This window comes from Salvelinus sp. IW2-2015, linkage group LG4q.2 (assembly GCF_002910315.2).
Source record: "Salvelinus sp. IW2-2015 linkage group LG4q.2, ASM291031v2, whole genome shotgun sequence".
Taxonomy (NCBI): Eukaryota; Metazoa; Chordata; class Actinopteri; order Salmoniformes; family Salmonidae; genus Salvelinus; species Salvelinus sp. IW2-2015.
In genome coordinates, this window is record NC_036843.1 from 20,195,760 (window position 1) to 20,208,911 (window position 13,152).

The window sequence follows — 13,152 nt, forward strand, 5'->3', positions numbered from 1 at the left end:
AATACAGTATACGCATATTATTATTAGTATTGGATAGAAAACACTCTGAAGTTTCTAAAACTGTTTGAATTATGTCTGTGAGTATAACAGAACTCATATGGCAGGCAAAAACCTGAGAAAATATCCAAACAGGAAGTGGAAATTCTGAGGCTGGACGATTTTCAACCAAGATCTCATTGAAATCACAGCGAGATATGGATGGGTTTGCACATCCTACAGCTTCCACTAGATGTCAACAGTCTGTAGAACCTTGTCTGATGCKTCTACTGTGAAGGGGGGCCGAATGAGAGGGGAATTAGTCAGGTCTGCCATGACCTGACCATGCTTTGACCACGCGCGTTCACATGAGAGGGAGCTCTTTTCCATCGCTCATCTGAAGTCAATGTAATTCTCCGGTTGGAACGTTATTCAAGATTTATGTTAAAAACATTCTAAAGATTGATTCAATACATCGTTTGACATGTTTCTACGGACTGTTACGGAACTTTTTGACATTTCGTCAGGTTTTAGTGAACGCGCTCCCCTGACGTTGGATGTGTTTACCAAACACGCTATAAAAATAGCTATTTGGACATAAATGATGGACCGAAAAAAACGAACATTTCTTGTGGGAGTCCTGGGAGTGCATTCCGACGAAGATCAGCAAAGTGAAGATTTATAATGCTTTTTATGAGTTTTGTTGACTGCAGAATTTGGGCGGGTAACTGTATGGCTTGCTTTTGTGGCTGAACGCTGTTTTCAGATGATTGAATATTGTGTTTTGCCTCAAAGCTTTTTGAAATCTGACACAGCGGTTGCATTAAGAACAAGTGTATCTTTAATTCTATGTAAAACATGTATCTTTCATCAAAGTTTATGATGAGTATTTCTGTTATTTGACGTGGCTCTCTGCAATTTCTCCGGATATTTTGGAGGCATTTCTGAACATGGCACCCTTGTAAACTGAGGTTTTTGGATATAAATATGAACTTAATCAACAAGATATATATTATTGTGTAACATGGAAGTCCTATGAGTGTCATCTGATGAAGATCATCAAAGGTTTGTGATTAATTTTATCTCTATTTGTGCTTTTTGTGACTCCTCTCTTTGGCTGAAAAAAATGGCTGAATTTTTCTGTGAGTTGTGTGACCTAACATAATCGTTTGTGTGCTTTCGCTGAAAAGCCTATTTGAAATCGGACACTTTGGTGGGATTAACAACAAGTTTATCTTTAAAATGGTGTGAAATACTTGTATGTTTGAGGAATTTTAATTATGAGATTTCTGTTGTTTGAATTTGGCGCCCTGCACTTTCACTGGTTGTTGTCATATCGATCCCGTTAACGGGATTGCAGCCATAAGAAGTTTTTAAGCACAGTGACAAATTGAAACATTGTGTGCTCTCTGATATGACATTAATTGAAATGAGAATAATTTCAGATATAATAGAATGTGATTTATAAACAAAAGTTTATTTCACTTGCCCAGCTGTCCACATCCTTGACAATCGCACGACAGAAGAAGCGTAGGTTGATTTTGGCAATCATGTGCTTCACACCGAAATGGCCAGCATGCATCTCGGTCAGCGCGGCCTCCTCCTCAGTGAAAATCACCCTCCTGTGTGGCTGGCCATCCTTCCCCCGTAGGTACATGTGATTGCCTAACAAGTTGAAAGACAAGAGTTGTTGAAATACTCAAGTCTAAGTAAATTGCACTGCTTTCTTTCTTTCTTTCTCTCTCTCTCGCTCTCTCTCTCTCTCTCTCTGTCTTTCACTCTCTTCCCACCACTCTCCCTCTCACATTCATCCTTTCTTTCTCACTTTCTCCCCCCCTTCTCTCTCTCTGCCTGCTTGTGTCTGTCTAGCGAATACAACTAGTTAAGGGCAGTTGGAATTACTATAATTGCTTACACCTATCCATTTGATGGATCAGGGCTAACTTATAGCTATATATCAGTACCTCAATATGGCCAACATATAACTGTAAATGTATAGCTAGCAATGGTTGTTGAAAAATGGTTGTACATAGCTAAATCCTTCCAGTTATCTAATAGAAGTTAACTGCTTAACGTTACCTTGAATCGTGAATTTCTCTGCCCCCTACTAATGTTGCGCCTCTTGTCAGTGGTGCCTTCATAGTACKTTCATAGTACTTCACCTTGTTGGAAAGATAGAAGAAAATCAATCTCTTCGAGGGATGCCATTGAAGTGCAAGCTAACTTACACTGTATATACAAAAGTATGTGGACACCCCTTCAAATTAGTGTATTCGATTATTTCAGCCACACCTGTTGCTGACAGGTTTAGAAAATCAAGCACAAAGCCATGAAATCTCCATAGATAAAAATTGGCAGTAGAATGGCCTGACTGAAGAGCTCACTGACTTTCAACGAAAGTCTTTGCCACCTTTCCAACAAGTCAGTTCATCACATTTCTGCKCTGCTAGAGCTGTTCCAGTCAACTGTAAGTGCTGTTATTGTGAAGTGGAAACCTCTAGGAGCAACAACGGCTCAGCCGCGAAGTGGTAGGCTACACAAGCTCACAGAACGGGACTGCCGAGTGCTGAAGCGTGTAGCGTGTAAAAATCGCCTGTCCTCGGTTGCAAGACTCACTGTCGAGTTTCAAAGTGTCTCTGGAAGCAACGTCAGCACAAGAACTGTTTGTCTGGAGCTTCGTGAAATGGGTTCCCATGGCCGAGCAGCCGCACACAAGCCTAAGCTCGCCATGCGCAATGCCAAGCGTCGGCTGGCTAGATAGCGTTAGCTAAATAATACTGTCTGGCTAGCTAGGTGACTAGGGAGGCTGAGCTAAATATGCGGAACAAAAATATAAACGCAACATGCAACAATTTCAAAGCTCATATAAGGAAATCAGTCAATTGAAATAAATTCATTACGCCCTAAAATCTAAGGATTTCAGATAACTGGAAATACAGATATGCATTTGTTGGTCACAAATACCATGACAACAAAAAAATCTATGAGTGTGGATCAGAAAACCAGTCAGTATCTGGTGTGACCACCATTTGCCTCATGCAGCGCAACACATCTCCTTCGCTTAGAGTTAATCAGGCTGTTGATTGAGGCCTGTGGAATGTTGTCCCATTCCTCTTCAATGGCTGTGCGAAGTTGCTGGATATTGGCGGGACCTGGAACACGCTGTCGTACACGTCGGTCCAGAGCATCCCAAACATGATCAATGGGTGACATGTCTGGTGAGTTTCAGTTTCAGTTTCCAGGAATTGTGTACAGATCCCTGCGACATGGGGCCATGCATTATCATGCTGAAGCATGAGGTGATGGCGGCGGATAAATGGCAAGACAATGGGCCTCAGGATCTCGTCTCTGTATCTTGGTGCATTAAAATTGCCATTGATAAAATGCAATTGTGTTCTTTGTCCGTAGATTATGCCTGCCCATACCATAAATCCACCACCACCATGGGGCACTCTGTTCACAATGTTGACATCAGCAAACCGCTTGCCCACATGGCGCCATACAGGTCGTCTGCGGATGTGAGGCCGATTGTACATACGGCTAAATTCTCTAAAACAGTGTTGGAGGAGGCTTACAATAGAGAAATTAACGTTTAATTCTCTGGCCACAGCTCTGGTGGACATTCCTGCTGTCAGCATGCCAATTGCACGCTCCCTCAAAACTTGAAACAGCTTTGGCATTYTGTTGTGTAAATAAACTGCACATTTTAGAGTAGCCTTTTATTGTCCCCAGCACAAGGTGCACCTGTATAATGATCATGCTCTTTAAACAGCTTATTTATATGCCACACCTGTCAAGTGGATGGATTATTTTGGCAAAGGAAAAATGCTCACTAACAGGGATGTAAACAAATTTGTGTGCACAATTTGATAGAAATAAGCTTTTTGTACATTTGGACATTTTCTGGGATCTTTTATTTCAGCTCAATTAACTTCTTATGGTTGAGATCCCGTTAACGGGATCAACTTGACAACAGCCAGTGAAAGTGCAGGGCACCAAATTCAAACAACAGAAATCTCATAATTAAAATTCCTCAAACATACAAGTATTTTACACCATTTTAAAGATAAACTTGTTGTTAATCCCACCACAGTGTCCGATTTCAAAAAGGCTTTACGATGAAAGCACACCCTCTGATTATGTTAGGTCAGTACCTAGTCACAGAAAAACACACCCATTTTTACAGCCAAAGAGAGGAGTCACAAAAAGTAGAAATAGAGATAAAATGTATCACTAACCTTTGATGATCTTCATCAGATGACACTCATAGGACTTCATGTTACACAATAGATGTATGTTTTGTTCTATAAAGTTCATATTTATATCCAAAAATCTTAGTTTACATTGGCGCGTTATGTTCAGTAATGTTTTGCCTCCAAAACATCCAGTGATTTTGCAGAGAGCCACATCAGTTTACAGAAATACTCATAATAAACATTGATAAAAGATACAAGCATTATGCATGGAACTTTAGATAAACTTATCCTTAATGCAACCGCTGTGTCAGATTTAAAAAAAAAACTTTACGGAAAAAGCACACCATGCAATAATCTGAGTACGGCACTCAGACACAAAAACAAGCCATACAGGTACCCGCCATGTTGTGGGGTCAACAGAAGTCAGAAATAGCATTATAAATATTCACTTACCTTTGATGATGATCTTCATCAGAATGCACTCCCAGGAATCCCAGTTCCACAATAAATGTTTGTTTTGTTCGATAAAGTCCATAATTTATGTCCAAATACCTCCTTTTTGTTCACGCGTTTAGTTCAAAAATCCAAATTCACGATGCGCAGGCACACTTAGTCCAGACGAAAAGTCAAAAAGTTCCATTGCAGTTCGTAGAAACATGTCAAACGAWGTATAGAATCAATCTTTAGGATGTTTTTAACATAAATCTTCAATAATGTTTCAATCMGAGAATTCCTTCGTCTTTAGAAACGAAAAGGAACGCAGCTACCTCTCACGGGGGCGCGCCTGAGTGAGCTCGTGGCACTCTGCCAGACCCCTGACTCAATCAGCTCTCATTCCCCCCTCCTTCACAGTAGAAGCATCAAACAATGTTCTAAAGACTGTTGACATCTAGTGGAAGCCTTAGGAAGTGCAATATGACCCCATAGACACTGTATATTGGATAGGCAAACCTACAAACCTCAGATTTCCCACTTTCTGGTTGGATTTCTTCTCAGGTTTTTGCCTGCCATATGAGTTCTGTTATACCCACAGATATCATTCAAACAGTTTTAGAAACTTCAGAGTGTTTTCTATCCAAATCTACTACTAATATGCATATCTTAGCTTCTGGGACTGAGTAGCAGGCAGTTTACTCCGGGCACCTTATTCATCCAAGCTACTCAATACTGCCTGCCCCCAGCCATAAGAAGTTTTAACATGGGACCAACACTTTACATGTTGCGTTTATATTTTTGTTCAGTGTATGTACAGTAGCAAGCAATGTCAATCTAAAAACATCTTCAATAATTTTTCCCTGTTTAACAATATTTTCTTAACTCTTTACAGTATTTTCGGTCTTCTGAAGCAGTAGGTAGTCACCGTCAAAAACAGCATCCTTGGAGAACGATTCTGAGGTCATAATATTGCGCGTACTGAGCGAGCGCTTACAGTGCCTTCGGAAAGTACATTAACAAAATGTGGAAAAAGTCATGGGGTCTGAATACTTTCKGAATTCACTTTTTATTAAAAAGAATACTAACAAAATGTTTTGTTTTGATTTAAATAATAGCCTGAGTACTAGATGTGGTAACAAAACACATGTATTACCATGCAACATAGCACACACACCAACACTGAATGATTATAAATCCATTAAATGTATTACATGATGTTTATGTCTCCCATTCAAATATGTCACTCATTCACATTTTCTAAACCCATTGAACCCATCTCTCACACTACGTTAGCCATTTAGTGAGTAAGAGTCTCGACCCCGCCCTGTGCAACTGGGTACTGGACTTCCTGACGGGCCGCCCCCAGGTGGTGAGGGTAGGTAACAACATCTCCACCCCGCTGATCCTCAACACTGGGGCCCCACAAGGGTGCGTTCTGAGCCCTCTCCTGTACTCCCTGTTCACCCACGACTGCGTGGCCATGCACGCCTCCAACTCAATCATCAAGTTTGCGGACGACACTACAGTGGTAGCTTGATTACCAAAACGACGAGACGGCGTACAGGGGAGGAGGTGAGGGCCCTCGGAGTGTGGTGTCAGGAAAATAACCTCACACTCAACGTCAACAAAACAAAGGAGATGATTGTGGACTTCAGGAAACAGCAGAGGGAGCACCCCCTATCCACATCGACGGGACCGTAGTGGAGAAGGTAGTAAGTTTTAAGTTCCTCGGTGTCACATCGGACAAACTGAATTGGTCCACCCACACAGACAGCGTTGTGTAGAAGGCGCAGCAGCGCCTCTTCAACCTCAGGAGGCTGAAGAAATTCGGCTTGTCACCAAAAGCACTCCACAAACTTCTACAGATGCACATCGAGAGCATCCTGTCGGGCTGTATCACCGCCTGGTACGGCACTGCTCCGCCCACAACCGTAAAGCTCCAGAGGGTAGTGAGGTCTTCACAACGCATCACCGGGGGCAAACTACCTCCCTCCAGGACACCTAACCACCCGATGTCACAGGAAGGCCAAAAAGATGATCAAGGACAACAACCACCCGAGCCACTGCCTGTTCACCCGCTATCATCCAGAAGGCGAGGTCAGTACAGGTGCATCAAAGCAGGGACCGAGAGACTGAAAAACAGCTTCATCTCAAGGCCATCAGACTGTTAACAGCAACCACTAAATTTAGTGGCCGCTGCCAACATACTGACTCAACTCCAGCCACTTTAATAATGGGAATTTATGGAAATTTATGTAAAAATGTATCACTAGCCACTTTAAACAATGCCACTTAATATAATGTTTACATACCCTACATTACTCATCTCATATGTATATACTGTACTCTATCATCTACTGCATCTTGCCATCTTTATGTAATACATGTATCACTAGCCACTTTAAACTATGCCACTTTATGTTTATATACCCTACATTACTCATCTCATATGTATATACTGTATTCTATACCATCTACTGCATCTTGCCTATGCCGTTCTGTAGCATCACTCATTCATATATCTTTATGTACATATTCTTTATCCCTTTACACTTGTGTGTATAAGGTAGTAGTTGTGGAATTGTTAGGTTAGATTACTCGTTGGTTATTACTGCATTGTCGGAACTAGAAGCACAAGCATTTCGTTACACTCGCATTAACATCTGCTAACCATGTGTATGTGACAAATAAAATTWGATTTGATTTGATTTTGATTTTGACTTGCTGGATGACTATGAGTTTCTCCTGCGCCGCTCTGACTCACGACGGGCAGCTCTGGAGGATCAGCTAAACCTCTATGTGTTTGAGAGAGAAAACAGGGAGCTGCAGAACTGGCTTTTCTCCCTCAAGACCCTGGCTGAGTCAGAAGACTTTGGACAAGACCTGGAGGACGTGGAGGTATGTATAATGCAGGGTGGATGGTATAATGTCACATTAACGATGTGCTTATAGATGTGTAATATGCGCTTTAGGAACGTATAATTATTGAGGTGTGACCTGACCTGGACCTAATTTGTAATTGAACATATAATTGTAATATACATTTGAGGGCTGTTATGGTTTTGAATCATTAGGTTATTTTAATTTTGCCTTTGTTGCCAAGGGCATGGCTAAAAGAGTCCCTGGGGAGAGGTGYGGAGGGGAGGGCGCTGACCTGGAGCAGCTAATAAAAAGACACAAAGAGTACCACGTTCAGATTGACATGCAGCTCAACAAATCACAGGCCGTGAAAGATGAGGGAAAATACCTTGTGGATGAAGGCAACTTCATGYGCCAAGAGATAGCAGCACAGTACTTTACATTCAGACATAATGTCAAAGCAACCTAAACATCAATATATGTTAAGCATTATTGTACTCATGTTTCTATTATTATGTCTTGTGTCACAATGTTAAATGTCCAATGCAGCCAATTGTATCTTAATATCTAATCATTTTGGGGCAATTAAGTACCTTACTGTGATTGTTTTCAGTTAAAAGGGTAAAAAAGAAACAAAAATGGCTTCTTAGCGAAAAGCAAMATCTCAAGTAAGAATTTTGCTAGGACTGTCTGGGAGGGATCTGAGTGGGGGGAGGGAACTGTTGTCAGAGAGGTTTGGAACTCTCTTTATTGGTCTATTAACTAATTTACCACCAGACAGCCCAAACTCCATTCAACCAAATACTTTTCAAATAGCTCTTACACTAAAAGGGCATTATCCTAATTTTCTAAATTCCACAGTATTATTCCGACCTCAAAGTGTGGAAATATATATAGGGAAAGTGCATTTTTCACTGTACTACCATTTAAATGTTGTTAAAGGAACATTTAGAAGCTGGTTTTCATTAATGAAGATCTATTGCTACCCATTGCAGTTGGAGGAGCGTCTTCTGGAGCTGCAGGAGCTGGAGACGCGGGTGCAGGAGGTCTGGGAGGAGTGGAGGCTGTTGTACCAGGAGGAAGTAGAGATCCTACGGCTACAGAGGGAACTGGAGCAGGCAGAGCACTGGCTCAGTACCTACGAAGCCACTCTGAGGGCAGAGGAGTACGGGGTGAAGACAGCCCAGTTAAAAGCAAGCCTTTAGCTCAGCGGGCTAACACACTCTTGTGGTGTGCAGGAGACCTGGGTTTGAACTTAGTCACTTACATAAGTCATCATGCTTTCTGATAATAGTATGAAATAGTTAATATTTTCTWGAATTAACGATTTTTGATGATACTGCTGATTGGTTTTAGTCTTATGTATTTTCGTTTTTGACACACTAAGTGAAAGTTGGTTAATCCTGGTTAAATTGCTCAGTGATGCCTGTTTTCCTTCCCAGGACTCTGTGTCAGACATTCTGGAGTGGATGAAGAAACAGGAGGACTTGGGGGCTATGATTCAAGCCCAAAGTGACAGGTTCAGCACCTCACAGAAGAAGAAAACACAGGAGAGTGACAACTGATGTTACAGCTCTCTACGGTTGTCTGTCATTTTTTAATAATGACAAACGAAAAGATGACTTTTGCATGAATACAGTAGATAACTCACACATCTAGATCCAAGATAGCGTAGCAGTGCAGACGTTGTTTGTCGTTCTCCCGTGTACATTTAGTCTTTTTTGTCTTTTTTGTACATATTTCAATTTATTTTCTATCTCTTTTTCCATTTTTAAATTAAATATACCTTCTGGCAACCCGCCTCACCCAATGTGATACGGATCTGCTATTTTTAGACCTTATAGCCAGAACCTCCATCAAAAGCTAACCAGSTAATTACTATTTATACTAGCTATTTAGTCATTGTTTGCCACTGCTAGCGGCCTTTACCTTTTGCACAGTCACTAGCTGCTTTTAGCGGACTGTTTTCTCCACTACAACACCGGATTCCTGCCGTAAGCCCTGGACCATTACCCCTGATCATCACAGCTAGCTAGCTGCCACCGAGTGGCCCAGCCACAAAGCTAGCTTTAAGCCAGGCCCACCTCCCGGCCTGCTCAGTGATCACTCGGCTACACAGCTGATGCCTCCCGGACTCTTCACTAACATGACTAGAATCCACTGCTCCACCGGATTCTTGCCGTAAGCTCTGGACCTTTGCATCGGATCATCACTGATAGCTAGCTGCTACCGAGTGGCTGTAGTGGCTAACGCCCTTGTCCCAAACATTTACATTAACATTTAAGTCATTTAGCAGACGCTCTTATCCAGAGCGACTTACAAATTGGTGCATTCACCTTATGATATCCAGTGGAACAACCACTTTACAATAGTGCATCTAACTAACTCTTTTAAGGGGGGGGGGGGTTAGAAGGATTACTTTATCCTATCCATAGTATTCTTAAAGAGGTGGGGTTTCAGGTGTCTCCGGAAGGTGGTGATTGACTCCGCTGACCCGGCGTCGTGAGGGAGTTTGTTCCACCATTGGGGTGCCAGAGCAGCGAACAGTTTTGACTGGGCGAGCGGGAACTGTACTTCCTCAGAGGTAGGGAGGCGAGCAGGCCAGAGGTGGATGAACGCAGTGCCCTTGTTTGGGTGTAGGGCCTGATCAGAGCCTGAAGGTACGGAGGTGCCGTTCCCCTCACAGCTCCGTAGGCAAGCACCATGGTCTTGTAACGGATGCGAGCTTCAACTGGAAGCCAGTGGAGAGAGCGGAGGAGCGGGGTGAGTGAGAGAACTTGGAGAAGGTTGAACACCAGACGGGCTGCGGCGTTCTGGATGATGGTAGGGGTTTAATGGCACAGGCAGGGAGCCCAGCCAACAGCGAGTTGCATAATCCAGACGGGAGATGACAAGTGCCTGGATTAGGACCTGCGCCGCTTCCTGCGTGAGGCAGGGTCGTACTCTGCGAATGTTGTAGAGCATGAACCTACAGGAACGGGTCACCGCCTTGATGTAGTTGAGAACGACAGGGTGTTGTCCAGGATCACGCCAAGGTTCTTAGCACTCTGGGAGGAGGACACAATGGAGTTGTCAACCGTGATGGCGGGATCATGGAACGGGCAGTCCTTCCCCGGGAGAAGAGCAGCTCGTCTTGCCGAGGTTCACTTGAGGTGGTGATCCGTCATCCACACTGATATGTCTGCCAGACATGCAGAGGATGCGATTCCCACCTGGTTATCAGAAGGGGAAAGGAGAAGATTAATGTGTGTCGTCTGCATAGCAATGATAGGAGAGACCATGATTATCCTGTTATCCTGGCACTACACTGCTAGGTCTCTGACCGCCTTCCCTATAGGCAGTCTCATCGTTGTCAGTGATCAGGCCTACCACTATTGTGTTGTCGGCATACTTAATGATGTGTTGGAGTCATGCTTGGCCATGCAGTCAGAGTAACAGGGAGTACAGGAGCGGGACTGTGCATACACCCCTAGGGGACCCCGTGTTGAGGATCAGCTTGGCGGATGTCGTTGTTACCTACCCTTACCACCTGGTGGCGGGCCCGTCATGAAGTCCAGGATACAGTTGCAGAGGAAGGTGTTTAGTCCCAGGGTCCTTAGCTCAGTGATGAGCTTGAGGGCACTATGGTGTTGAACGCTGAGCTGTAGTCAATGAATAGCATTCTCACGTAGGTGTTCCTTTTGTCCAGGTAGGAAAGGGCAGTGTGGAGTGCAAAAGAGATTGCATCATCTGTGGATCTGTTAGTGCGGTATGAAAATTGGGTGGGTCTAGGGTTTCTGGGATAATGGTGTTGATGTGAGCCATGACCAGCCTTTTCAAAGCATTTCAAGGCTACAAACGTGAGTGCTACGGATCAGTAGTCATTTAGGTAGTTACCTTAGTGTTCTTGGGCACAGGGACTATGGTGGTCTGCTTGAAACATGTGGTATTACAGAATCAGACAGGGAGAGGTTGAAAATGTCAGTGAAGAAACACTTGTCAGTTGGTCAGCGCATGCTCGGAGTACACTCCTAGTAATCCGTCTGGCCCAGCGCCTTGTGAAAGTTTCTCATGGTCTGAGAATCTTTAGGTGCCTTTTTGGCAAACTCCAAGCAGGCTATCATGTGTCTTTTACTGAGGAGTGGCTTCGTGTTTTGCCACTCTACCATAAAGGCCTGATTGGTGGAGTGCTGCAGAAGTTGGTTGTCCTTCTGGAAGGTTCTCCCATCTCCACAGAGGAACTCTAGCAAGCACTGTCAGAGTGCCATCGGGTTCTTGGTCACCTCCCTGACTAAGGGCCCTTCTCCCCCGATTGCTCAGTTTGGCTGGCAGCCAGCTCTAGGAAGAGTTGATGGTTCCAAACTCTTCCATTTCAGATTGAATGGAGGCCACTGTGTCTTGAGGACCTTCAATGCTTCAGAAATGTTTTGGTACCCTTCCCCAGATCTGTGCCTTGACACAATCCTGTTCGAGAGCTCTACGGACAATTCCTTCGAACTCATGACTTGTGTTTTTGCTCTGACATGCACTGTCAACTGTGGGACTTATATTAGACAGGGTGTGCCTTTCCAAATCATGTCCAATCAATTGAATCTACCGCAAGTGGACTCCAATCAAGCTATAGAAATATAGAAACAGCTCAAGGATGATCAATTGAAACAAGATGCACCTAAGCTCAATTTTGAGTCTCTTAGCAAAGGGTCTGAATAGTATATAAATGTGATATTTCCATTTTTTCATTTAAATAACATTTGCAAAGATTTCTAAAAACCTGTTTTGCTTTGTCATTAGAAGGTATTTTGTACAGATGCTGAGGATTTTTATTTATTAAATCAAACAAAATTTAGAAAAAGTCAAACGGTCTGCATACTTCTGAAGGCACAGTTAATCTGTGGATAAAATAATGGCACTGTACTAGCTAGGTTAGACATATTCCATACATTCTCCCTACATATAACCTTCTGTCAACTTTCTATTTCTGTTACTTTATTTGTGCATATTTTTAATGGTGTATCAACCAGGCGTTGATGACGATGGTTGCATGCAGTCTTTTGTTGCCATGGCCACTTCGTCCTTCAGGTGTTCCACTGCTTTTTTGAAGTGTCAGGACTGACTTCGACTTCGAATGTCTTCTAACTGGGGTGTTTCCGCTCGGCACATCTCTCCAGACCTCTACTGAGGACCACTGAGCCACAGCAGACTGATGGTACAGCACCTCGGTAGGTCAACAAACACATAAAAGTGTGAGTTGAGTGTTTGTTTCACATTATGATATAACATTTTTTCATCAGTTTATACTGTAAATGCCAGGTATTTCGACAGGCCTATGCCTATTTATTGTTATGCCATGGATTTTCAGTTTTTTATTGATTGCTATGTAGGTGTAATTAAACTTTAACTTTAATAATCATGTTTTGTGTGACTGAGAGAAGGTCTGGAACCCAAATAGCATCCTATTCCAAGATAGTGCACTACTTTTTCACAAGGACCCTGGTAAAATGTAGTGCACTATGGGGAATAGGGTTGCCATTTGCGACGTAGCCAATGTCTCACCTGTTTGTGAAATATCAGCTGGATCTGGCTGAATTCTCTGCCCAGCCTGGCAGACTACAGAGGAAGCCACTTTCATAAATCCACGCCTCACCTCCTCACAGGCGTCAAAATAACTCACAACAGCTTCAACTGGCCCTCCAACATTTTCCTCCTG